The 26,399-nt window shown below is 36.4% G+C and overlaps 1 pseudogene across 1 annotated transcript; it reads left to right on the top strand.

The window, feature by feature from the left end:
- The first annotated feature begins 21,325 nt into the window (after nt 1–21,325).
- Nucleotides 21,326–23,022, top strand: LOC308508556 (60 kDa heat shock protein, mitochondrial-like; annotated as a pseudogene). Its single transcript has one exon. The product of its transcript is annotated as a 60 kDa heat shock protein, mitochondrial-like (transcript).
- The last annotated feature ends 3,377 nt before the right edge of the window (nt 23,023–26,399 follow it).

Below are 26,399 nucleotides of genomic sequence, written 5' to 3'. Positions count from 1 at the left end.
GTTTTTACCAGGGAAAGAGCCTTTCCAACATTGCATGTTGGCAATATGAAATGCTTCTGCATATTTCTGCAATATGCTGCCTCTGACTCAAAGGGTCTGTTACAGCTCTAAGGAGACTCTTACATTCTCTGCAATTACAATCACCATCTTTTCCATAGTCTAAACAAGAGCTTTTATGATTTCTAAATTTTTAGTTCAAAAAAGTCTTACAAAGATATAAACACTAGGCAACTTTTGACAAGAATCCTAGATAATTTGGCCACAAATAGTTTTTGCCCAAACAATTTAAGTAAAAGTTAGTTGGTAAACATTATGATTTAATCTTAGTAATAACTTATGATAAAAAAAATAAATGGATATCTTCAGTGTTTGGTATCGTGTTCATTTTAAATTTTGGTTAATTTGGCCTTCTTTACTCATTTTGGTCTGCTTTTCAGAAATTGCCAGGAGTGGGGCATAGTGGAATTCTCATCTTATTGCTTATTAATTTGACTTTCAGATAATTGACTTTCAGACAATTATTCCTGCCTTGAACTGTTTTTAATAGTGGAAAGTTGGAACATTAGTGTCCAAAGAGCCCCACTGTATAAATGCAATAAATATTTGTTTAATGTAGAGATAATCCAAGCACCCACATGACAGAAGGCATCCACTATGGAACCTTCCAGAACTTTTTCTAATTATTTTAATTTAAATCTACAACATTATATAATAGTACACATAATGCTTAGTAAATTTTCACAATTAAAGTAGCCCACTAATTGTCAAAATAAAGTATTTTCATCATGATTTTAGAGACAAAGAAATCAGAGGCTCAGAAAACTTGTTACTTACTACCCGTTTGACTTTTAGCAGCTTAATTTCTGTAATTTGTTTCCAGGTTTAAAAACTTAATGCTTTTCCCATACTACCTTTTTACATGACTTATTTCTTGTCAAAGCCGTGGTATTCACTGAACTATTCCAATTTTATATCTATGTTCCCTTTAGGTGCAAGTGTGGTATCAGCTAAAATTAAAACATAATTCAGACTTTGAAACATTTTTCTTCAACTCTATAAGGTCAACTAGTCCATATAAAAATTAGTCTATTGCCTGATTTAATTCAACTGATTTACATTCAACAGGTATTTATTGAATACTTAATATGTACTTAACTCTGTATTAAGTATTGATACTATAAAGTGAGCATTACTACCATGTTTTAAAAACTGACACAACATAACTGATGCTGGGTTGTATAGAAAATTAATATACTTTAGAAAGAATAGCAACAACATGAGAATATTTTTTCACTTCTCTGTAAAACATCAGATCCCATTAACTCAGAATTTGAGAATAGCCAATCCTAAAATTGGCCAGTGGTCTATGTGCAACATCTATGAAAACAAGTTTGCCAAGCAAATTAACATAAACAAGAAGCCAATATAGAAAAGCAGCAGTCTCTTGAGAAAGTTGTCTTTAAGCATGCACATGGTGGTATTACTTGTAAAAAAACAACTCGTTAAGATTTTATTAATAGACTTCTTGTTGTATCTGAAGAATTTTGTGGGATTCTATTTTTAGCCATTTGCTTGCTGAATCTTCATAAAAGAATAGCATTGCATTCATTTCAAAATCATCTCTATTGAAACCTTTTAAATGCTTTCTCCTTTGCTCTCCTCTCTTCTCTCCTCCTCACCTCTTATCCTTTTCTCACTTTCCAATACTACAAAATCAGGACATTTTTACCATACTTGCTTTACAAGCATCTTACTCTCTACAAGGTATACTTGATCTACTCAGCAAATGCATTTTGGGAATCACTCATTCTATGTGGCCATGGGTTTATACTAGGAATAGTGGGTGAGACTCACAGAAAGATAATCTTAGCTTTAACATAGGATAAACTTTCTCATTGTCAGAGCAGTCCAAAAATAGAAACGACAGCACCAGTATGGAGAAGTTTTTCCTATGGGAGGTATCCAAGCACAGGAGAATTAAAACTTCAGAAAAGTTTGAACTAAATGATTGAACTAAATCATTGAACTAAATGATTCTTAAAGCCAAGAATGTGTAATGTTGATGAAGATGATGACATGAGTGTGAGGGACAAAAAGGATGAGAAAGTGAAGAACAATAAATAATGTCATAATTCTTATTAATAAGTAAATATACTTGGTGCTAGTATTGTTGAGCAATGACACGGCGGCATTGATCTGGAATCAAACTTTGCTCAGTTTAAATAATTTTTTGAAAAGATTTGTTTGCTTTCAATAAATAAGGAGTTATATGGCTCCAACTTCTGTAACATTGTATGTATGCACATGTTTTGAAGCTAGCAAATACAGTTACAAATCATCAGTATGTGACTTAAGGCAAGTTACGTAGACATTTATGTACCTACCTCATAGTGTCACTATGATCATTAAATGAGAAGCATTTAGCACAGAGCCTGGTACATAGCATGTGAAACGCATAGCACAGTGCATGACACATAGCCAACACTCCGTAAATGATGGGTATTATTAAATTTTTTTAAACTAATAAAAAGTTCCTTGTCACATCTGGATTTCCCCAGAAAGCTAATCCTTTCTAATCTTCATCTTCTTTCATTTGGGAATTCTAATAATGAAACCATGGTTTCGTGTGGGACTATTTTACTAAACTGTCTCCACTGCAGGATAAATTATTTGTATAATGCTCTGAGATTCACTGAGGGATGCCTCATTTTTCTCTTCTAGATTTAGCTGCTAGTTCCTGGTCAGTTTTCAAAGGATTTATTAACTTTTTATTAAAAAAAAAAACGGAATCATATTTTCTTCTGAGCAATCTCCATATGGCATTAAATCAAAAATAGAATTTCCATAACTCCAATTTTTTGCACTTGTAGACAGTAAAGGAAGATGGTCAATGCAGTGTAGGATTTCCAGAACATTTAAAGTTGTAGCCAAAAGGATTTTAGAAAAATAATCATTGGAGAAAGTGCCATTCGCTCAGTTTTACAGAAATGTTTCAAATTTACCTTTCCTCTTTTTTCTGCTTTTAAGTTGGTGGTATTTGTGTTTCAGGCACCAATTTTTCTCATTTAAGTCATTATAATCGGGTGGATATACACACAAGTTCAAGGATTTGCAACTCGGCAAGTGTGAGCACAACTGGTGTCAACTAATGAAGTCCACCTTATTAGAGATGGGGAAAAATTTATTTTCAGGCTTCCTACACTTTGGAAGTAACTTTTACTAATTTTACTACGTTTAGTAAAGTACAGAGGCAAGAAGACCAAATATCCCCAGTTGTGCCTCTCATTCAATGGAAGACACTCCTTTTTATATCCCTTATTCACCACTAATTTTCAGCCTGGGTCATTTTTTCTCATTCCTACAAATCCAAATGGCCCATAGACATTTCCTACTAGAGTTCATTTTGACCAATTATTGCATGTGACTTATCCCCCAGGAGTCCAACACAAGCCTGGGTGTGTCGTTAAATTGTTCAATAAATGAGAATTTCTAATGAGAAAACATTGTAGTGGCAAAACCCCACTATAATTTGCAGCTCTCACTCTGACCAGCAAGGCACACATGTAAAATCAGCCTTGAATATTTGCAAGACTAGAGGGACAGGCTCCACTTTTGTAGAAATGATTCACATAATTCCGTCATCTTGGGTATGCATATTACTCATCTGACTTTCTTGGAGCCATTTCCTAAATTAGCTAATTCATCACAACAGACACATCCAGACTGAGATTTTCTTTTTCTTTTTTTTTTTTTAGAAAATTTCTTACATCAACTTTGCACGTTACTATCTAACTAGTTGGTCAGTGATGTTAGCACAATTTAAATGTGTCATGCTGCTTTGCACACTGAGCAGATGATACATAAGTTTACTTCCATATTTTTATTATAACAAAACAAAGAATCCTACTATAAATCTATACTATATGAAGACTTATATTAAAAAGTAATGAACATTTGAAGTTACCCAACAGAATCTAAAAAGAGAAACAAAGAGTGACAATAGCATTGAAAGTATAGTTGGCTACCTCCAAAGGAACCACAAGAATCACGTTTTAAACAAGGAATGACAAACTGACATTTACTGCAGTGTGCTCCAAAGCTGTTTAGTGTGATGACAGGGTGCACTGGCATGTAACATTCTTTTCACAGTTCATTATGTGACTTAAAGTATAATAAGAACAAGATGTGATGTACAGCTATTTTGTGAGCAGAAAATTTATTCTCCAAGGAAAACAAATTGGTTACGATATGCTGATATTGTTTTATTCTTTTCTCATATAGAGAAAAACCACAATTTTTATTTCACATTATGTCTTTGTGATTGATTCTGTAATATAGTTTTAAGAATATTCCTCATGCTCAAATTAATGAGAAAATGAGCAGTGAGGAAAATGAGCCAGGAGGTACTCAACTTGCTTAAGAAAAGTTTGTTACAAATTAATCCGCTGTCTTTGGCTCAAAATCCTACTTCTCTCAATTATGGTGATAATAAAATAATGAGATTATAATTATATTAATTTATAAACAAATACATATATACAAATAAAAAATAATACTCAATAGGTTTATTTGGCCCTGGTGTTAGTGTCACTTTTACTCTAGAGATTTGATGAAAAACTTAGCCAGATGTAGCTAAAGAAAATACATCCTGATCCTTCATGGATTTTTCTCTCTATTATTATCTTTATTTTATGGTTGTTTATTTTCTCGTGCTAGACTGAAAATCTAATAGCAGAATATCCTTGTCCTTCTCTGTACATGGTCAATGTTCAGATTTAAGGTAAAAACATTTTTTTGCTATGCCTCCTGAGAATGTTTCCCAATTGTTGCAGGCATCATTTGGCTCTACATGACTTTCTGCAGCCTGTCAGCTATTCTCCCTGACCACAACAGATGAGATTTCACTCTTCAAGTATCTCATGTCTACTTACATGTGGGATACAACTGTAGAATAGTATTTTTAACTCATCTAGAATTTTCAGATTGGAATTCTCAAAGACATAATTTAAAACAATTTTTTTGGCAATAGATCTAGATATTTTTAAAATATTGTCATCTACATCTAAATATCTCAATTTATTTAGTCCATTAATGAATGAGATCACAGTAATATGGTTTATAATAAAGTACATAGTAGGTTATTCTTATAAATTTTAAAGTTTGTCTATGAGTCCAGTCCTCTGTCATAAAAAGGGGGGGAAGAGATTTAAATACTTAAAATATATAGAAATATTTTTGAAAGAGTTCAAGATGGCAGAGTAGGTAAACACTGTGATTGCCTCCTTTTGTGACCACATCAAAATTACAGAACAACCATCACTGAGAATTGTCTGAAGTCTAGTTGAACTGTAATCCTACTTCTATGGATATACAGAAGAAGCCACCTCAAGACTGGTAGAAGGGGCAGAGACGCAGAACAGGCGGGTTCTACACCAGTGGGTGACCATTAAAATATGGAGGGATATCTCGGCTGTGGTGGTCCCCCCTCAGGAGAAAGGGGGCTCAGTCTCACACTAGGCTCCCCAGACCAGGGTTCCAATGTTGGAGAGAGAAGTCTCTATAAATTCTGACTGTGAAAACTAGTGGAGATTGTGGCTGAGTGAGACAAGGGCAGCTGTAATCCCTGGCATTCCTCTTAAAAGGCCCGCACATGGACTTACTTGTTGATGGAATCACTTGCTCTGAGCTCAAGCACTGGGGCAGCAGCTTGAAAGGCACAAGGGACATATAAGAAGGAACTGAATTGTCTGGCTTCAGAGTAAGGGCTGGAGGGGCACCTTTCTCCCAGAACAAAATGCTGGCAGAATCCATTGTTTCTTTGTTGAGCCTCTCCGCCCCTCATGTGCAGTCCAGGGTGGCTCTCATATCTGAGTCTCCATCAACCTGGCTAACACCTTTTGTCCACCTGACACTGGTGATTACCTGAGATCTCACCCCATCTAATTTTCAGGCACACCCAAGCTGCTTCCAGTGGTTTTTCCTTATGAACAGCCTGTCTTAGCCCATGCTGTGGACTTTTCTAAAATCCCTCAAAAATTCACAAAACCCAAACAATCTGCACCTGGCTTTGAATGTCTCATACCCCTTGTTGAGCAGTACCAAGACTGGCACTACTGTCAGCTGGCCTCAGTGTGTGGCTCGAGGCACCTCCAAAGTGGCAGCCATCTGTGGATTGCTTTGTGGCTCATGCCAGGTGGCCCCAAAAAAGGCACAGGCTGCGGCTAAACATGGTCCGAGGCAGGGCCTCTCCCAGTAGGCCCTGGAGATAGCTCACCCAATGGCAGCTTCAAAGAAGCCACAGCATCACCTGGATGCCTCCAAAGATGATAACACAAAGGGCAGACTGCTTAGGGACTAGTGCTCTGCTAAAGCAAACCCTGCTCTGCAGGTCCAACCCAACCCCAGCACATCAGCTCCTCCACTGTAGTCACAGCCAGTCCTCACAACAAATCAGCTTGATGGTCAATCCCTCCCTTTGACATGCAGACAGTGACCAAGGCTCAGCTACAACAGGAGGGTACACACAATCCATACAAGGGACACACCTGGAGCACCTGGTTCAGATGACATGGGAGACTGTATCACTGGGCCACACAGGACACCTACTACATAAGGCCACTTGACTTAAGACCAGGAGACATAGCAGCCCTACTTAATACATAGAAACAAAATCAGCAAGGCAGCCAAAATGGGGACACAAAGAAATATGTTCCAAATAAAGAAAAGAATAAAGCTCCAGAAAAAGAACTAAACAAAATGGAGACAAGCAATCTGTCAGATGCAGAGTTCAAAACACTGGTTATAAAGATGCTCAGTGATCTCAGGGAAAATTTCAACAAAGAGATAGGAAACATAAATATGGAGATAGAAAACATAAAAATAATAAGACAGAAATAAAGAATACAATAACTGAAATGAAGAATACATTAGAGGGAATAAATAGTAGATTAGATGAAGCAGAAGGTTGAATCAGTGATTTAGAAGTTAAGGTAGCAGAAAACATCCAATCAGAACAGCAAAAAGAAAAAAGTATTTTTAAAAATGAGCATAGTTTAAGGGGCCTCTGGGACAACATCAAACATACCAACATTCACTTGAAGAAGGAATACCAGAAGGAGAAGAGAGAGAGCAAGGAATTGAAAACATATTTGAACAAATAATGATGGTAAACTTCCCGAACTTCATTAAAGAAGTAGACATAGAAGCCCAGGAAGCTCAGAGAGCCCCAAATAAGATGAACCAAAAGAGGCCACACCAAGACACATCCTAATTAAAATGCCAAAGATTAAAGACAAAGAGAGAATCTTAAAAGCAGAAAGAGAAAAGCAGTTAGTTACCTTCAAGGGAGCTTCCATAGACTGTCAGCTGATTTCTCAACAGAAACTTTGCAGGCCAGAAGGGATTGGCATGAAATATTCAAAGTGATGAAAAGCACTTGATTACTTAACCACGGTTACTCTACCCAGCAAAGCTATCATTTAGAATTGAAAAACAGATAAAGAGCTTCCCAGACAAGAAAAAGATAAAGGAGTTCATCACCACCAAACCAATATTCAAGGAAAGTGAGAGGGTCTTCTTTAATAAAAATTAAAATATTTTCATAAAAATTAAAATAATACGACTAATAAAATGGCAATACCTATCAACAATTACTTTCAATGTAAATGCATTAAATGCTCCAATTAAAAGGTAAGGAGGACTTTCTGAGTTCTCCTATGGATCTTATTACAAACGGGACATATAACCCATCAAAGAACTCTGCTCGTCACACAGAACACCTAAGAGATTCCTGGAAGGATGACTTGAAGGTGCGCAAATTGGGCGAGCAGGGGAAGAAGAAAGGGAGCGGAGTGGAAATGCGTGGTCCCGCGGTGGAGTCGCAGCTGGCGGCAGCTGCGGCGGCTGCGGTGGTAACGCGGCAGGAAAGAAGCACGGGACCCCAGGGCAAAACAGAGAACACAAAAGCCAGGAGGTGGGCTCTTTCCCTGCATCCCACAGCTGATCGCCCGCCCGGGGAGGGAGGGGGCAGCTTGGTGGGCCCTAGGGCGGACAAAGAACACAGACTCCATGTGGGCCCCTCCCCCCACTCTTCCAATCCTACCCCCACCCTTCCAGAGACTAAAACTGGCCCCTGAACTGAGGAGTAGTGTCAGATTACTGAGGGGCCGTAGTGCTCAGGCTCTGGGAAGACGGACAGGCAGCTCTGATCCAGAGAAGAGGCTGGGAAGAGTGTGATTTTGACTGGGCTAGGAGAGAACAGACTTCCATCCCCAGTCACCACCCTTTCTGGCCTGAGGGAAGAGTGTGACATGGCTGGGCTGGGAGAGATAAGACCCCTCCATCCTCAGCCCCCACCCTCTCTGGCTGGCCTAGGGCGGGGCAAGTGCAACTGTGGAGGCACTCCCTGAGATCGGCAGTAAGAGGCAGACTCAGCTCCAGGCATTCAGCAGCTTAGAAATCTCCCGCCTGCCCCCTCCCACACACACGGAAGAAGTGCCCTAAAGCTCAGGAGTACTGGGCACAGTGTTGGTGGTGCTATTCTCAGTGTGTATATGTTCAGGCAAGGGCAAAAACTGCAATGACTTTGTAAAAACTATCATCCAGACCCCCCAGCCCCACGCGTTTAAATCTACAGTCCCAAAGTCACTCTGGGCACCAGGTGAACGGTTCTGCCTGAGTAATAGGCAGGGGACTCTTTGGTACAGCAGAGGACAACCTGGAGATTACTTGCTGGACTTAAGCCAAGACTGGCACTGCTTTTTATTTTGCTTTGTTTTCTTTTGTTTTGTTTTGTCTTTATATCTTTGATATCTTTGCCTCTGTTGAGTGGGGATTATCAGTTGTTTTTACATGTGAATGTATTTGATTTTTTTTCTTTGTTGTTGTTGTTGTTGTTGTGCTTGATGATTTGCTTTCTTCTGAAATTGCCCTACCAGGGCCCAGCTTAAGAGGCACAAGATACACCATATCCACAGGCAAACTCCAGACCAAACCAGAGTACTACTGTGTTTGACCCACAAGTCACACACTCAGCGGGAATTCTCTGCAGGCACAAGAGCCCATAGAGGCCAAACCACATTTAAGTGGTCAACCCTCATGCAGCAGAACATCCTGTGGTGGGCAGAGCCAAGTCTCACAACTAGTCAGGCTGGGAGTTAACCCCACCTACACACAAGCAAAAAGCAATTAAAGATCTTCTTTAACAGGACAATATACACAACACAAGAGTCACCTTTGGAGCACACGCAGAGGAGAAGAACGAAGTAGTGAGAATCAAATATAAAGGACACATACTATATAAGATAACCCAGCAAGAACTAAGAACTCTAGGGGATCTACTTAATACATCAAATCAAACACAGAGAGTCAGCCAGAATGGTGAAACAAAGAAACATGTCCCAAGTAAAAGAACAGAAGAAACCTCCAGAAATGGAACAAAATGAAGCAGAGATAACCAACCTATCTGAGACAGAGTTCAGAATACTAGTGATAAGAATGTTTAAGGAGCTTAGAGAAGACATAAAGAAGGATGTAGAAATCATAATGAACAACCAGTTAGAAATAAAGAACACAATTACCGAAATTAAGAATTCTCTTGAAGGAATTACCAGCAGGTTAGATGAAGCAGAGGATCAAATCAGCGACTTAGAAGACAAGTTAGCAGAGATCACCCAAACAGAACAACAAAAAGAAAAAAGAATAAAAAACAATGAAGATGGTTTAAGAGACCTCTGGGAAAACATCAAGTGCAACAACATGCGCATCATAGGAATACCAGAAGGTGAAGAAAGGAAGCAAGGGATTGAAAACACATTTGAAGTAATAATGTCCGAAAACTTCCCTAACCTGATGAAGGAAACCAACATACAAGCCCAGGAAGTGCAGAGAGTTCCAACCAGGATAAACCCAAACAGATCCACACCAAGACACATTATAGTTAAAATGGCAAAGCTTAAAGACAAAGAGAGAATCCTAAAAGCAGCAAGAGAAAGACAGAGGGTTACATACAAGGGAACTCCCATAAGACTATCAAATGACTTTTCTACAGAAACATTGAAGGCCAGGAGGGAGTGGCAGGATATACTCAAAGTGATGGAAAACAAAGGCCTACAACCTAGATTGTTTTATCCAGCAAGGCTATCATTTAACGTTGATGGAGAGATAAAGAGCTTCCCAGAAAAGAATAAGCTGAAGGAATTTATTACCACCAAGCCAGCATTGCAAGAAATACTAAAAGGACTTCTGTAAACAGAAGAAAGATGAAAACAATCTAACTACAAATTGAAAAATGGCAATAATTATGTACCTATCAATAATCACTTTAAATGTAAACGGATTAAATGCTCCAATCAAGAGACATAGGGTGGCTGGGTGGATAAGAAAGCAAGACCAGTGTATACAAGAGACTCACCTCACATCAAAAGACACACACAGGCTGAAAGTGAAGGGTTGGAGCCAGATATTTCATGCAAATGGAAATGAGAAAAAAACTGGAATTGCAATACTTATATCTTACAAAATAGACTTTAAAATGAAGAACATATAAAAAGATAAGGATGGGCATTATATAATAATAAAGGGATCGATCCAACAAGAGGACATAACGCTAGTAAACATCTATGCACCCAACATAGGAGCACCTAAATATATAAAACAGGTAATGACTGACATAAAGACAGAGATCAACAGTAATGCTATCATAGTAGGGGACTTCAACACACCTCTGACAAGAGACAGGTCTTCCAGACAGAAAATCAATATGGAAACAACAGCTTTAAATGATACATTGGACCACTTGGATTTAATCGATATTTTCAGAGCATTTCACCCCAATGCTGCAAAATACACATTTTTCTCAAGCGCACATGGAACATTTTCCAAGATAGACCATATGGTAGGCCACAAAACAAGCCTTGATAAATTTAAGAAAATTGAAATCATACCAATTGTCTTCTCTAATCACAGTGCTATGAAATTAGAAATGAACTACAGGAAAAAAACTGGAAGACACACCAATTCATGGAAGCTGAATAACTTATTACTAAATAATGAATGGGTCAACCAGGAGATCAAGGAAGAAATCAAAAGATATCTCGAGACAAACGAAAATGAAAGCATGATGACCCAAAATCTATGGGATGCCGCGAAAGCAGTCCTAAGAGGGAAATTCATAGCATTGCAGGCCTACCTAAAGAAACAAGAAACATCACTAATTGACAGTTTATCTTCACACTTAAGGGATCTGGAAAAAGAACAGCAAAATAAGCCCAAAGGGAGCACAAGGAAAGAGATAATAAAGATCAGAACAGAAATAAATGAAATAGAAACCAGAAAAACAATACAAAAGATCAATAAATCCAAGAATTGGTTCTTAGAGAAGATAAACAAAATTGACAAACCTTTAGCCAGACTCATTAAAAAGGAGGAGAGATAACCCAAATAAATAAAATCAGAAATGAAAGAGAAGTGACAACAGACACCGCAGAAATACAAAAAATTTTAAGAAATTACTATGAGCAACTATACACCAACAAATTTGACAATCTGGAAGAAATGGACAATTTTTCAGAGTTATACAAAATTCCAAGGCTAACTCAAGAAGAAACAGAGAACCTGAATAGACTGATTACCATCAGGGAAATTGAATCAGAATCAACAATCTCCCAAGAAACAAAAGCCCTGGCTTTACAGTGAATTTTACAAAACATTCAAAAAAGAATTATCACCTATTTTCCTCAAGCTCTTCCAAAAAATCCAGAAGGAGAGAAGACTCCCAAACATTTTTTATGAAGTCACTATCACCCTGATCCCAAAATCAGACAAAGACACCACAAAAAAAGAAAACTACAGGCCGATATCTCTAATGAATATATATGCAAAAATCCTCAACAAAATATTAGCGAACAGAATTCAGCAATACATTAAAAAGATCAGACACCATGATCACGTGGGATTCATCCCTGGTATGCGAGGGTGGTTCAACATCCGCAAATCAATTAATGTAATACACCACATTAACAAAATGAAAAATAAAAATCACATGATCATATCGATAGATGCAGAAAAAGCATTTGATAAAATTCAGCAGCCATTTATGATAAAAACCCTTAAGAAAGTGGGAATAGAGGGATCATGTCTCAACATAATAAAGGCCATATGTGACAAACCCACAGCTAACATCATACTCAATGGGGAAAAGTTAAAACCATTCCCCCTAAGATCAGGAACAAGGCAAGGTTGCCCACAATCTCTACTTCTATTCAACATAGTGCTGGAAGTTCCAGCCACAGCAATCAGACAAGAAGAAGAAATAAAAGGCATCCAAATTGGTAAGAAGGAAGTAAAATTGTCATTATATGCAGATGATATGATACTATATATAGAGAACGCTAAAGACTCCACCAAGAAACTATTAGAACTGATAGATGAATTTAGTAAAGTAGCAGCATACAAAATTAATATTCAGAAATCAGTTGCATTTGTATATACCGATAATAAAACATCAGAAGGAGAATTTAAAAAAACAATCCCATTTACAATTGCTCCAAAGACTATAAAATACCTGGGAATAAATTTAACCAAAGAAGTAAAAGATCTGTACTCAGAAAATTATAAGAAACTGAAGAAAGAAATGAAACAAGATATAAATAGATGGAAACACATATCATGTTCATGGATAGGAAGAATTAATATAGTTAAAATGTCCATACTGCCCAAGGCAATATACATATTCAACGCAATTCCTATCAAAGTACCAAAGACGTTTTTCACGGAAATAGAATATATAGTCCTAAAATTTATATGGGACCATAAAAGACCCTGGATAACCTCAGCAATCTTGAGAAATAAGAACAAAGTGGGAGGTTTAACGATACCTGACTTCAAATTATACTACAAGGCTACAGTAATCAAAACAGCATGGTACTGGCATAAAAACAGACACATAGATCAATGGAACAGAACAAAGTCCAGAAATAAATCCATGCCTATATGGCCATTTAATCTATGACAATGGAAGCAAGAATGTACAATGGGGTAAAGACAGTCTATTCAATAAATGGTGCTGGGAAACCTGGACAGACACATGCAAAAAAATGAAGCTGGACCACCTCCTTACACCATATACAAAAATAAATTCAAAATGGCTTAAAGACTTAAATGTAAGATCTGAAACCATAAAATACCTAGAAGAAAATATAGGAAGAAACTTCACAGACATTACCCAGAGTAAGATTTTTACTGATATATCCCCTCCTGCGAGGGAAGTAAGAGAACAAATAAACATGTGGGATTACATCAAACTAAAAAGTTTTTTCACAGCAAAGGAAACCATCAATAAAACAAAAAGGGATCCTACTGAATGGGAAAAGATATTTGCCAATGATGTATCTGATAAGGGGTTAATATCACAAATCTATAAAAAACTCACTCAACTCAACTCCAAAAAAACAAGCAACCCAATTAAAAAATGGGCAGAGGACTTGAGGAGACATTTTTCTAAAAAGGACATACAGATGGCAAACAGACATATGAAGAAATGCTCAACCTCACTAACCATCAGAGAAATGCAAATAAAAACCACAATGAGATACCACCTCACCCCAGTCAAAATGGCTATCATCGATAAATCAACAAACAACAAGTGCTGGCGCGGATGTGGAGAAAAGGGAACACTTGTGCACTGTTGGTGGGATTGCAGATTGGTGCAGCCACTATGGAAAACAGTATGGAGGTATCTTAATAATCTGAAAATGGAAATACCCTATGATCCAGTAATTCCACTCCTAGGCATCTACCCGGAGAAATCCAAACTCCGATTCAAAAATCTGTATGCACTCCTATGTTTATTGCAGCACTTTACACAATAGCCAAGATATGGAAACAACCGAAATGCCCATCGGTAGACGACTGGATTAAGAAACTGTGGTACATTTATACAACTCAGTATTACGCAGCCATAAAGAAGAAAGAAATCTTACCATTTGCAACAACATGGATGGACCTAGAGAACATTATGTTAAGTGAAATAAGTCAGAAAGAGAAAGACGAGTACCATATGATCTCACTTATATGCGGAATCTAAAGAAGAAAATAAGTGAATGAACTAGTCAGAAACAGTTTTGGAGACATAGAGGAAAAACTGAGGGTTGCTAGATGGGAGGTGGGGTGGGGATAAGGGGGAAGGTGAGGGAATTAGAAAACAGTTGGTAACCACAAGATGGCCACGGGGTTTCCAACTATAATTTTATATATATATATATATATATATATATATATATATATATATATATATGTATATATATATATATATATACATATATATATAAATATATGTGTATATATATATATGTAGTTATGGGGATGTTGGGTATAGCATAAAGAATATAATCAATAATATTGTAATAAATATGTATGGTGTCAAAAAAAAGATAAGGTGGCTGAACAGATAAGAAAACAAAACCCTTACATATGCTGCCTACAAGAGACTCACTTCAGATCAAAAGACAAATGCAAACTGAAAGTAAAAGAATGGAAACAGATATTTCATGAAAATGGAAATTAAAAAAATCTAGGGTGCTATGGTAGCAATACTTATTATACCAGACAAAATACACTTTAAAACAAAGGCTATAACAAGAGGCACATAAGGACCCAGTAATACCACATCTGGATATTTATATGAAGAAACCCAAATGCTACTTCAAGGGGATGTGTGCATACACATGCTCATTGTAGCGTTGTTTACAATGGCCAAGATGTGGAGGCAGCCTGGGTGTTTGTTGATGGATGAAAGGATAAAGAGGAGGTGGTACATATATACAATGGAACGTTGCTCAGCTATGAAAGGGAATGGGTCTTGGCCATCTATGGCAGAATGAATGGAACTGGAGGGTATTGTGCTGAGTGGAGTATATCAAACAGAGAAAGACAGATGCAATGTGATTTCACTTATATGTGGAATCTAAAGAACTAAATAAACAAATAAAACAGAAACAAACTCATAGATACAGAGAATATTTTGATGGTTGCCAGATGGGAGGGGGGTTGGAGAGTGGGTGAAAAGGGGGAAAAAATAAGTAAAAACTGGTTGTTACAAAGTAGTCATGGGGATGTAGGGTATAGCATAAGGAATATAGTCAATAATATTGTAATAACTATGTATATGGTGTCTGATTGGTAGTAGATTTATCGGGTGAGAGATAGGAAGATGGTTGGGGGACAGAGTGAAAAAGGTGAAAGGATTAAGAAATGCAAATTAGAAGTTACAATATTCTCATGAGGATATAAAGTATAAGAAATATAGTCAATAATATGGTATTAATATGTATAGTGCCAGGTGTGTACTAGACTAGTCAGATGGATCACTTCTTAAGTTATATAATGTCTAACCACTATGCTGTACACCTGAAATTAATATAAAATAATACTGAATGTCAACTGTAATTGAAAAATTTTTAAAAGGGTGGAAAACAGTGAAGGGGAATAAGAGGTTGAAATTTCCAGGTATAAAACAAATAAATCATAGGGATGTAATGTACAGTATAACAAATATAGTCAATAGTATTGTGATAGCATAGTATGGTGTTAGATGGTTGCTGGACTTATGATGATCACTTCTTTAGGTATATAAATGTTGAATAACTGCTGTACAACTGAAACCAATATAATATTGTATGTCATCTATATTTTAATAAAAATCTTTAAAAATTAACGCTACTTTAAGCAACAAAATAATGAAGGAAAGATAATAGAGATAATAAACATCTCAGTAAATTTAATGGACTATTTTTAAAAAAGAAATATTCTTGAAGATATGAAAACACTTTTAAAAGAATAGTGAATGTTATTTTTGAGAATCCAGCTGAGACCTTAGGTAGGGAACTATATAGAATTTCTTTCTGCTATAAGACTGTATGATTCTAATGTTAGGTTTTCCTCCATTTTGAAAAATCTTGATTTAGCTATGCAAGTTTCTTGAATTCATTTTCATCTTGTCATCCTCTATGAGGTGCAAAATCAGATCGTGAAAAACTTATAGTCATCCAAAGTTTTTCAAAGAAAAGCCAATTCCTGGGAAAGCCTCTAGAACCAATCTAGGTTTCCCAAGTTCCTGAAAACTGTGGCTGGTCAATGCCCAACAAGACTACCGTCAACTGTGGTAGACTTCGCAATGCTTCAAAAGCCAGAGTGATGTTTGTCTGTCTTCTGCTTAGAATGACTAACTGATAGGCCATGGCACGCCTAAAAAGAGCTTTAGAAAACATCGCCCTTTCTACAGGAAAACTATAGTCCTTCTCACCTCATTCCCACTTTGCCCCCATACTATCTCCTTACCTCCTGGTTAAATCTTACCTTTACCAAGCCCCCCTTTTTAGCTTTATTTTTAGTTCTCAACCCCATGCTTGTCCCTATACCCTGAAAATAGATTTGGCTTTTTGAATGTTGAGCTCTGGAATTCTTATCTCTTCTGACACAGTTTATTTGGGCTCTATCTTTTCTTACCATTCCAGGGAATAGTGCTGACATCAGTTAGCTTGACTGACATCCCAGTAAGAAACAGAAACAATCCATCCTGTTTTACATCTCCTGCTCTATTCCAAGATTGTGCTCAGCCTCCTAACCATTCTCCTAAATTAAGGTTGTGCCTTTTCAATCTATTATCCATATGTTAGCTATTATAATCCTAAAACCCTTTAACATCTCCTTAAAGCCTCTCATAATTCTGCATTGCTTTAAGATACAGTCCAAACTCCTAAGCCTAAGAGTACCCCTCTACCCACCTAACTGTTCTCTATACTCCTTTGTTCCAGCCACAGATGTCTCCTCATTGCCTCCAGAACATACCAAGATGATCCAACTTAGTATGCCTGCTTTGCTACTCTCTTAATCTTATGCAGCATTCAGGTCCTAGCTCAAGTTCACCTTTTTCATGAAACTTCTCATAAATGGCTCACATTTTTCTGCCCCTGTTTAAATACATCTAGCAAAGTGATTATCAGGGTATGTTGTCTCTAGCATTCACTGTGACACTTAACTAAATAGAATTTCCCTATGTTGTTGTATATGGTTATCTAATGTGTAATGTGAGTGACCATTTTCCTTACAGAGGTTCCATTAAGGTAAGAACTATATCTTAAAATTATTTAAACTGTTGGTTATACTAATAAGTAAATACTTGTTGAAAAATAACCCAGAAATTCAGATGATGCTCAAGATTATTGTTCTAGTGATCCTTGGTCTAAGACAAAGAAGGGACTAGATTATCTCATAAAATGTTTTCTCTTCCTGTATTTCTGATACTCTGTGGTTTTTGTTTATGGAAGCTATAATTATAGTTCTTGTTTCCAAACAACCATATGGACTGAAATCTCAATAAATCTGCCAAATTTTTCATTTTGCAAGGGTTTTTAATTTCCTGCAGTAATTTGTTTTGATTCACACAAATCATCTTCTTTTTAAATACTTCTAATCCAAACTCTGATCAAGAGGGAGAAGAGTGGAATGATTAAGATTTGTGTTTAAATTCCAGCTCTACCATTATGAGTTACATATGTTAATCAAGTAACTTCAGCTTGATCTGGCTTTATTTCTTCATCTATAAAATAAAAATATTAAGAATAAGAGGAACTACCTTGCTAGGTGGTGCTAAGGATTAAATAACATAGATTAAGCAGCAATTATATATAAGAAACACAAAATACACGTTAGATCTTACTGTTGTCAATCATTTCACTATAGACTAAGAATCAAACATGGAAGCCACATAGACTTTGATGTAATTCTTTTTCTGGAACAGACAATTGCTATCAATATTTTTCATAATTTGATTTGATTCACAATTTGGGGGCAAACTAAAGATCATAAGCTTGTTTCTTCCTTTAGTCGCAGAAAGGGAAAGAGGCAAATTCCCCTCATCCACATGGTTCCAAAGCACAGAGACAAGGGTGCAAAGTCAAAAGACAGGATGAAAGCAGAGAAGATGGTTTTCTGGCATTTTTTAGAGATTCCCCTCTCAGTGATGTGTTCAAGCCTACACATAAAGCATTGAGTAAATATAACATTAGTATTTCATATTGCAACCATCTGATTTGAGTATGCTTTATCTAACTAAAATGGAATGTTGGTTAACTGGATTTAATGAATTTGGCACAACTGATTGGTTGCTTTTGCTCTGAGTTCATTAGCTATATACTACTATGGCCACAGAATTTGTCAAGATGAAAACTGGTTATTTAAAGACAAATTTCATGTGATATTTCCTTTGTTTCAGCATTCTAATTATTCTTTATACTCACCCCATAAAAGAGGTTAATATTTTAAAATCGTATTCATTATTTTCAATTAAAAGAATGTTAAATTGTCATTAAAATGTATTTTCATCAGTGCTAGCATTTATCAATCTGTATCTTAAGCCACAGTAGAACAATATAGAGTGAAGAAAAATAAATCTGAAAACAGTAAATGTAGATTTTGAGATACTGACACTTTGTTAAATGTTGAGAAAGTTGTTAAAGAAAAAAGTTTATTCCAAACACATTCCAACTAGGCTATATATTAAGTTGGTGCAAAAGTAATCGTGGTTTCAAAGGTTAAAAATAATTGCAAAAAACACAATTACCTTTGCACCAACCTAATATCTTTCCTATAGCTTCTCTTCAGCATCTTCCTCCCTTCATGCAAGGATCTACCTGTACCATTTACTTATACGTCAGCAGGAATACATTATTCAGCAGGAATACATTATTAATGATCAGTTATCATTAATGATCATTATTAATAATGATCATTATTAATGATCAGTTTAACTTGGTTTACATCAAACATTTTAATAAACTGCTTGGAAGAACTTCAGTATCTAAATCCTACATTTTTTTTTCAAAATGTATCTAAATCGTGAGTTTTTAAAAAGCCTCATCAAATAGACCTAGAAAAATATATTAATTTATACATCCTATAAAATTCCAGGATTCCATTCATTGCATTTAATATTGACTTTACAATACCCTAGGAGGCCCATTTCTAGAACTGACTCAGTCACTAGCTTGGTTGTGTGAACTTGAACAAGTTGTCCAATCCCTTTGGATCTCAGATGTCTTTTTTTAATCTGCAAAACAAAATGGCTAAATAAAACAATTTTCATACTGCCTACTAAGTTTATTTTCCTAATTTTTTTAAATAAGCTATTTAAGGTCACCAACTCATATAATAAAATACATCACACCTGTAGATTGCAATTTTGTCTTAGGTTATCTAAGTGCTGTTATCTAAGGATTGCAGAGTTTGAGGTAGGAGAATGAAAACTTTCCACTCAAAAGTAGTTTATTTAATAGAAATTTACTTACTAGAAATGACAACCAGTGTAACAACTTGATAATTTCAAATAACATAGAATGGATAAGCACCAAGTTAGATATTAACACTATACCATGCCTTCTTTAAAGGAAACTGAACTATTATGGAACCTCATCTAAAAATTTGTCCTGTAGTTGAAAATTTATTTTCAACCACATACGTTCTAATTCAGAGTTAATGCTACATACTATAAAGGGAAGTATATTGGTGGAGTTGGGAACAGCGGTTAAAGCAATTCACATGTAGCTGAAAAACAGCCAAGAACATAAATTCAGTTGCATCATTTAATCTGTAAGGAGATTAGAGGAGAGCATATGGTTCCACTCCCTGATGCTGAAAGGAGAGAATTCTCTGGATACACTGAAATGAAGACTAGGTCTTACATGATGCTTCTACATGGGAGTAAGCAAACGTTTAAATTTGACAGAAATCAGTCTGTTTGGTGAAAATCACTCCAAAGGCCTAAAAAAAACAAAAACAAAAACAAAAAAAACAAACAAATAAAACCCAAGCAATGTCCTTGATGAAGTGCAATGAATTCTGTTTCTTGCCATTTCTGTCCCTTTCTAAATCTTTTTCCTGGTCCCTTGAATTGGCAGACTTACCCAAAATGTTTTATACCAGAATTGTTTATTCTGCCGTCTGTTTGTCCAAAGAGAACGTGATCAGCTAATTCGGAGGTGTGGAGCCCAGGAATCCGTGTTTTAAAGAAGCTTTCATGTGATTGTAATGTACACTCAAGTTTGAGAACCACCACATGGAGATTTCATGGTTTCTCCATGCTTCCATTCCCACCTCCATCCCACAAGAGTAACAAGGCTTAAATTGACTAGAGATAGTAGACCTAGTTTCTAATTTTAGTTGGTTCTAGTTTAGTAAAAGAATCAGAAAAAGATCTGACACACTGTTTTTTTTAATCATTATTAAAATCCTCTAAAACATCACTATGAAAATCTAAGCATTCATTCCAATCAATTGAATAGAATATTTTAAGAAGTATCTGTTGATTTTACAATCTTATCTTCCAGACAATCTTTGAATTAAATGGAAAGGTGAAAATGAATTTATTCTTTCATATTGAGAAGAACCCTTGCAATATGCCATCCCAGATGTGAAAGGAAGAAAAAAAAATCTGCCTCTGTTATCTCCTTTGCATAATTAAAAGTAGCAATAACTCTCCAGAAATTTTAACTTCCAGTCGACAAAAGAGCTATGTATAACAAAAATAAGATATTATTTTTCACCTATGTGATAAAGACTAAAAAGAATTATATATCAGTAAAACAAATTCAGCTTCAAATAGATTAAACAAGTTAGAAATGTATTTGCCTCCCATGTAACAGTCTGGAGGAAGGCAGTCTGGATCTCTCAGTGCAGCTCCTGGTGTCAGGGATTCAGGCTCTTTCTATCTTGTCGGTACACCTGTGGCTTTCAAACTGTGAAAATCATGATCCAAAATGGCCACTAAGCCATCTGCCACATCTACATTCTGAGCAGCAGATATGAAGATGGGGAAAGACATGCGCCTCATTTAGAAAAAAAGCATTCTGGAAACTATGCATACTATTACTTTTAGATCCCATTATTTTTATTTACACATACAATTATTTTTAGATCCCATTTCTAGAACATCTAGCTGCAAGAGATGCTGGAAGAAGAAATTGTTGTTCCAAACAGGCTTGTGTCCAGCTGAAAGGAAGGAAATGCAGGGCAACTGTCTATTGAGACTGAATTGCAAATAACAAGTGTTGACAAACGTGTAGGGAAATAGGCTTTTTTCTTTTTTTTAACATTGACGGTAAGAGTGTAAATTGGTACACTGTTCCTATGAAAAACTTGGCAATATGCATCAAACACTTTAAACATGACCCCAACACTTTAAGGAAGTTGTCCTAAAAGAAAAAGATATGTGCACTCATTCACAGCTGTGGCCTGCCTCACTCCCCACAAGCCTTGCCATTGCCGCACAGAAATGCTTCAATTACACAAAGTCCTTAGCCAGATTAGGCCAGTGTCCAGGACACTGTCTCTTCATCTCACTCAAGCTTATGCCAAAGATGTCAAATTTGATGCGGATGCCAAAGCCTGCATGCTTCAAGGTGTAGACCTTTTTAGCTGATGCTAGCCATTACTCTGGGGCCAGGGAAGAACAGTGATTATTGAACAGAGTTGGGGAAGTCCCAAAGTTACAAAAGATAGGGTGACCTTTGCAAAGTCCATTGACTTAAAAGATAAATATAAAAATATTGGCGCTAAAGTTGTTCGAGATGTTGCCAATAATACAGATGAAGAGGCTGGGGACGTGGCACCACCACTGCACTGTACTGGCACACTCTATTGCCAAGGAAGGCTTTGAGAACATAGTAACGGTGCTAATCCAGTGGAAATCAGGAGAGCTGTGATGTGAACTGTTGATGCTGTAATTGCTGAACTTAAGACGCAGTCTAAACCGGTGACAACCCCTGAAGAAATTGCTCAGTTTGCTATGATTTGTGCAAATGGAGACAAAGGAATTGGCCACATCATTTCTGATGTAATGCAAAAGGTTGGAAGGAAGGGTGTCATCACAGTAAAGGATGGAAAAACACTAAATGATGAAATAGAAATTATTGAAGGCATGCAGTTTGATCAAGGTTATATTTCTCTATACTTTATTACTACACCAAAAAGTCAGAAATGTAAATTCCAAGATGCCTATGAATGAAAAGAAAATTTCTGGTGTCCAGTCCATTATACCTGCTCTTGAAATTGCTCGCTGTAAGCTCTTGGTCATAACTGATAAGGATGTTGATGGAAAAGCTCTAAGTGCACTTGTTTTGAACAGGCTAAAAGTTAGTCTTTGGGTTGTGGCAGTCAAAGCTCCAGGTTTTGGTGACAATAGAAAGAACCAGTTTAAAAAATGGCTATTGCTACTGGTGGTGCAGTGTTTGGAGAAGAGGGATTAACTCTAAATATTGAAGATATTCAGCTTCATGACTTAGGAAAAGTTGGAGAGGTCATTGTGACCAAAGATGATGTCACGTTCTTGAAAGGAAAAGGTGACCAGGCTCAAATTGAAAATCACTCAGCAGTTAGATATCACAACTAGTGAATATGAAAAGATAAAACTAAATGAGTGTTGGTAAAACTCTCAGATGCAGTAGCTGTGCTAATGGTTGGTGGGACAAGTGATGTTGAAGTGACTGAAAAGACAGAGTAACAGATGCCCTCAATGCCACCTGAGCTCCTGTTGAAGAAGCATTGTTCTGGAAGGGGGTTTTGCCCTACTTTGGTGCATTCTGGCCTTGGATTCATTAACTCCAGTTAATAAAGATAAAAAATAAATTGGTATAGAATTTATTTTTAAAACCACTCAAAGTTCCTGTAATGACCATTGCTAAGAATGCAACTGTTGAGGGATCATTGGTAGTTGAAAAAATTATTTTCTCAGATTTTCTCAGAAATTGGTTATGATGCTATGCTTGGACATTGCGTGCATATGGTGGATAAAGGAATCATTGACCCAACTAAGGGTGTAAGAACTGCTTTATTGGATGCTGCTGGAGTAACCTGACCTCTCTGTTAACTACAGCAGAAGCTGTAGTCACAGAAATTCCTAAAGAAGAGAAAGACCCTGGAATGCGCAGAATGGGTAGAATGGGAGGTGGTAAGGAAGGTGGCATGTTCTAGAACAGTGCTTTACCATTATTAATGAGAACTGTGAAAGGAAGCTCAAGGCAATGCTCCTCACCTAAAACTTCAGAAAATTTAGTTGAAGGAAATGACTGAAGAAAAGCCTGGCTGATGTTTAAGAAAATCACTATAACCTTCAGTTACTGGTTTCAGTTGACAACATATAATGGTTTACTGCTGTCATTACCATGCCTACAGATAATTCATTTTGTATTTTTTAAATTAAAGTTTATTGGGGTGACAATTGTTAGTAAAGTTACATAGAATTCAGGTGCACAATTCTGTAATACATCATCTATATATCACATTGTGTGTTCACCACCCAGAGTCAGTTCTCCCTCCATCACCATATATTTGACCCGTTTACCTCCTTTATTTTGTATTTTTGAAGAAAAAGACATTTGAACATTCCTGATAACTAAGTGCGAGAGCCATGTACCAATGTTCTGCTTTCCACTTAAATCTCTGAAGCATTTTTACAACTATTCTGTTAAAATCAGGATTTCAGTGCTTGCTATCACCCGATAAGAAATGAAGAAGCAGCCATTCTGATGGCTCAGTTGGTTAGATCACGAGCTCTCAACAATAAGGTCGCTGGTTCAATTCTAACATGGGATGGTGAGCTGTGCCCCCTGCAACTAAAGACTGAAAAATTGCAACTGGACTTGGAGCTGAGCTGTGCCCTGCACAACTAGATTGAAGAACTATTACCTGGAGCTGATGGGCCATGGAGAAACACACTGTTCCCCAATATTCCCCAATAAAATTTATTTTTTTTAAAAAAAGCAGCTGTTCTGTGGAGAGTAAAAATAATTGTGTACAAAGTAGAGAAATATCCAATTATGTGACAACCTTTGTGTATTAAAAATTTATTTAAAGAGATATGCATTACTAAAATTACTAGATATGTCTTACTATACCTACTATAGTAAATTTTTTTGATTGTGGTAAAAGCACAAAATTTACCATCTTAACCATTTCTAACTGTGCAGTTTAGTGGTATTAATTCCACACTGTTCTGCAATCAATCTCCAGAAAGCTTTCATTTTACAAAACTAAAATTCTATACCCATTGAAAAACTACTCTTTCCCTGCCTCCACCCCGACATCCCCAGGCCCTGGCAACCACCATTCCACTTTCTGTCTCTGAATTTGATGACTCTCGGTATGTGATATAAATGAAATTATACAATATTTGTCCTTTTGTGTCTGTCTTATTTTACCTATAATAATGTTCTTAAGGTTTGTACATGTTGTAGTGTGTGTCAGAATTTCCTTCCTTTTTAAGGAAGGAAATATACATTCTATTGTATGTATAAACCACATTTTGTTTATTTATTCATCTGATGGTCACTTGGGTTGCTTCCACTTTTTGGATTTTTTGTTGAAATGCCTGTTCAAATCTTTTGCCCATTTTTTTTAAAGATTTTATTGGGGAAGGGGAACAAGACTTTATTGGGGTACAGTGTGTACTTCCAGGACTTTTTTTTTTCCAAGTCAAGTTGCTGTTCTTTCAATCTTAGTTGTGGAGGGTGCCTTTTAGCTTCAAGTTGTTGTCCTTTCAGTCTTAGTTGTGAAGGGTGCAGCTCAGCTCCCGTTGCCATTGCTAGTTGCAAGGGGCACAGCCCCCCATCCGGCAATCTTGTGGTTGAGAGGACGCACTTTAACCAACTGAGCCATCCGAGAGCTCAGCGGCAGCTCAGCTCAAGGTGCCCTGTTCAGTCTTAGTTGCAGGGGGTGTAGCCCACCATCCCTTACGTGATTCGAGGAGTTGAACCGGCAACCTTGTGGTTGAGAGCCCACTGGCCCATGTGGGAATTGAACCAGCAGCCTTTGGAGTTAGGAGCACAGAGCTCCAACCGCCTGAGCCACCGGGCCAGCCCCTTCTGCCCAGTTTTAATTGGATGTTTTCTTATTATTGAGTTTTGAGATTTGTTTACATATTCTCATGTTGGATATGTGATTTGCAAATATTTTCTCCCAGACTGTAGCTTATTTTTGGTTCTCTTTACAATGTCTTCATGGAGCAAAAATTTTTAATTTTGTGAATTTTAGTATTTAATAAAATATTTATCGATACTTTCTTTTAGGGATGCTACATACTTTTTAAGTAATATCTAAGAATTTTTGTCCTAATCCAGTCATGAAGATTTTCTCTTATGTTTTTTTCTGAAAGTTTTAGGGTTTTTTTTGGTGTTTTTCTTTCTTTTTTTTTTTTTTACTGTATATTGTTTTTAGGATCCATTTTGAGTTAATTCTTGTATAAAGTATGAGATTTAAGTCAAAGTTCAATTCTTTGCCTATAGCTGTCCAATTGTTCCAACACAAATTGTTGAAAATATTATGCATACTCCATTGAATTACTCTTGTACCTTTATTGAAAATCAATCAGCCATAAATGTGTGAGTCTATTTCTGGACTCTCTATTGTTCTCTATTGATCTGTGTGCCTATCCCTTTGTTAGTGTGATAGTATCTTTATTACTGTAAATTTATTGTAAGTCTTTAAAGTAGATAGTGTGTCTTCCACTTTATTCTCTTTGAAATTGAGATATTCTACTTTCTTTGCCTTTTCATACAAATTTTAAATTTGCGTTTTTGATATCCACAAAAATCCTGCTAGAATTTTTGTTGGAATTGTACTAAATCTATAGGTCAATTTGGGGAGAACGGACATCTTAACTATATTGAGTCTACTAATTTACAAACACAGTGCATCTCCATTTATTTAGTTTAAAAAAGAAAATTTTTTATCATCATTTTATAGTTTTCAATACATAGATCCTGTACATCTTCTTAGATTTATACATAAGCAGTTCTTATAGAGCTGTCATATATGGTGCTGTTTTTTAATGTTACTTCCAATTATTTACAGCTTGTATATAGAAATACAATTGATATCTTTATGTTGTCTTTGTAACCTGTAAACTTGTTGAAATCACTTACTTATCCCAGGAACTTTTTTTGCAATTTTCTTAAAATTTTCTGTATAGGTAACCATGTCATCTATAAATAGAATTATTTTTTAATTATTTATTTTTCAGTTACAGTTGACATTCAATATTTTATATTAGTCTCATGTGCATTGCATAACAGCTAGATATTTATGTAATTTATGCAGTGATTCCCCCGGATTAGTCTAGTACCCACCTGGCACTATCCCTAGTTGTTGTAACATTATTGACTCTATTCTCTAGGCTATACTTTACATCCTTATGACTATTTTGTAACTACCAATTTGTAATTCCTTCACCTTTTTCACCCAGCTCCCCAAACTTCCTTCCCTCTGGAAACCGTCAATTTGTTCTCTGTATCTATGAGTTTGTTTCTGTTTTGGTTGTTCACTTATTTTGTTCTTTAGATACGGTATTTGTC

This window comes from Rhinolophus hipposideros (genome assembly GCF_964194185.1).
Source record: "Rhinolophus hipposideros genome assembly, chromosome: 2".
NCBI classification, from domain to species: Eukaryota; Metazoa; Chordata; class Mammalia; order Chiroptera; family Rhinolophidae; genus Rhinolophus; species Rhinolophus hipposideros.
This window is presented reverse-complemented; position numbering and strand designations above follow the sequence as displayed.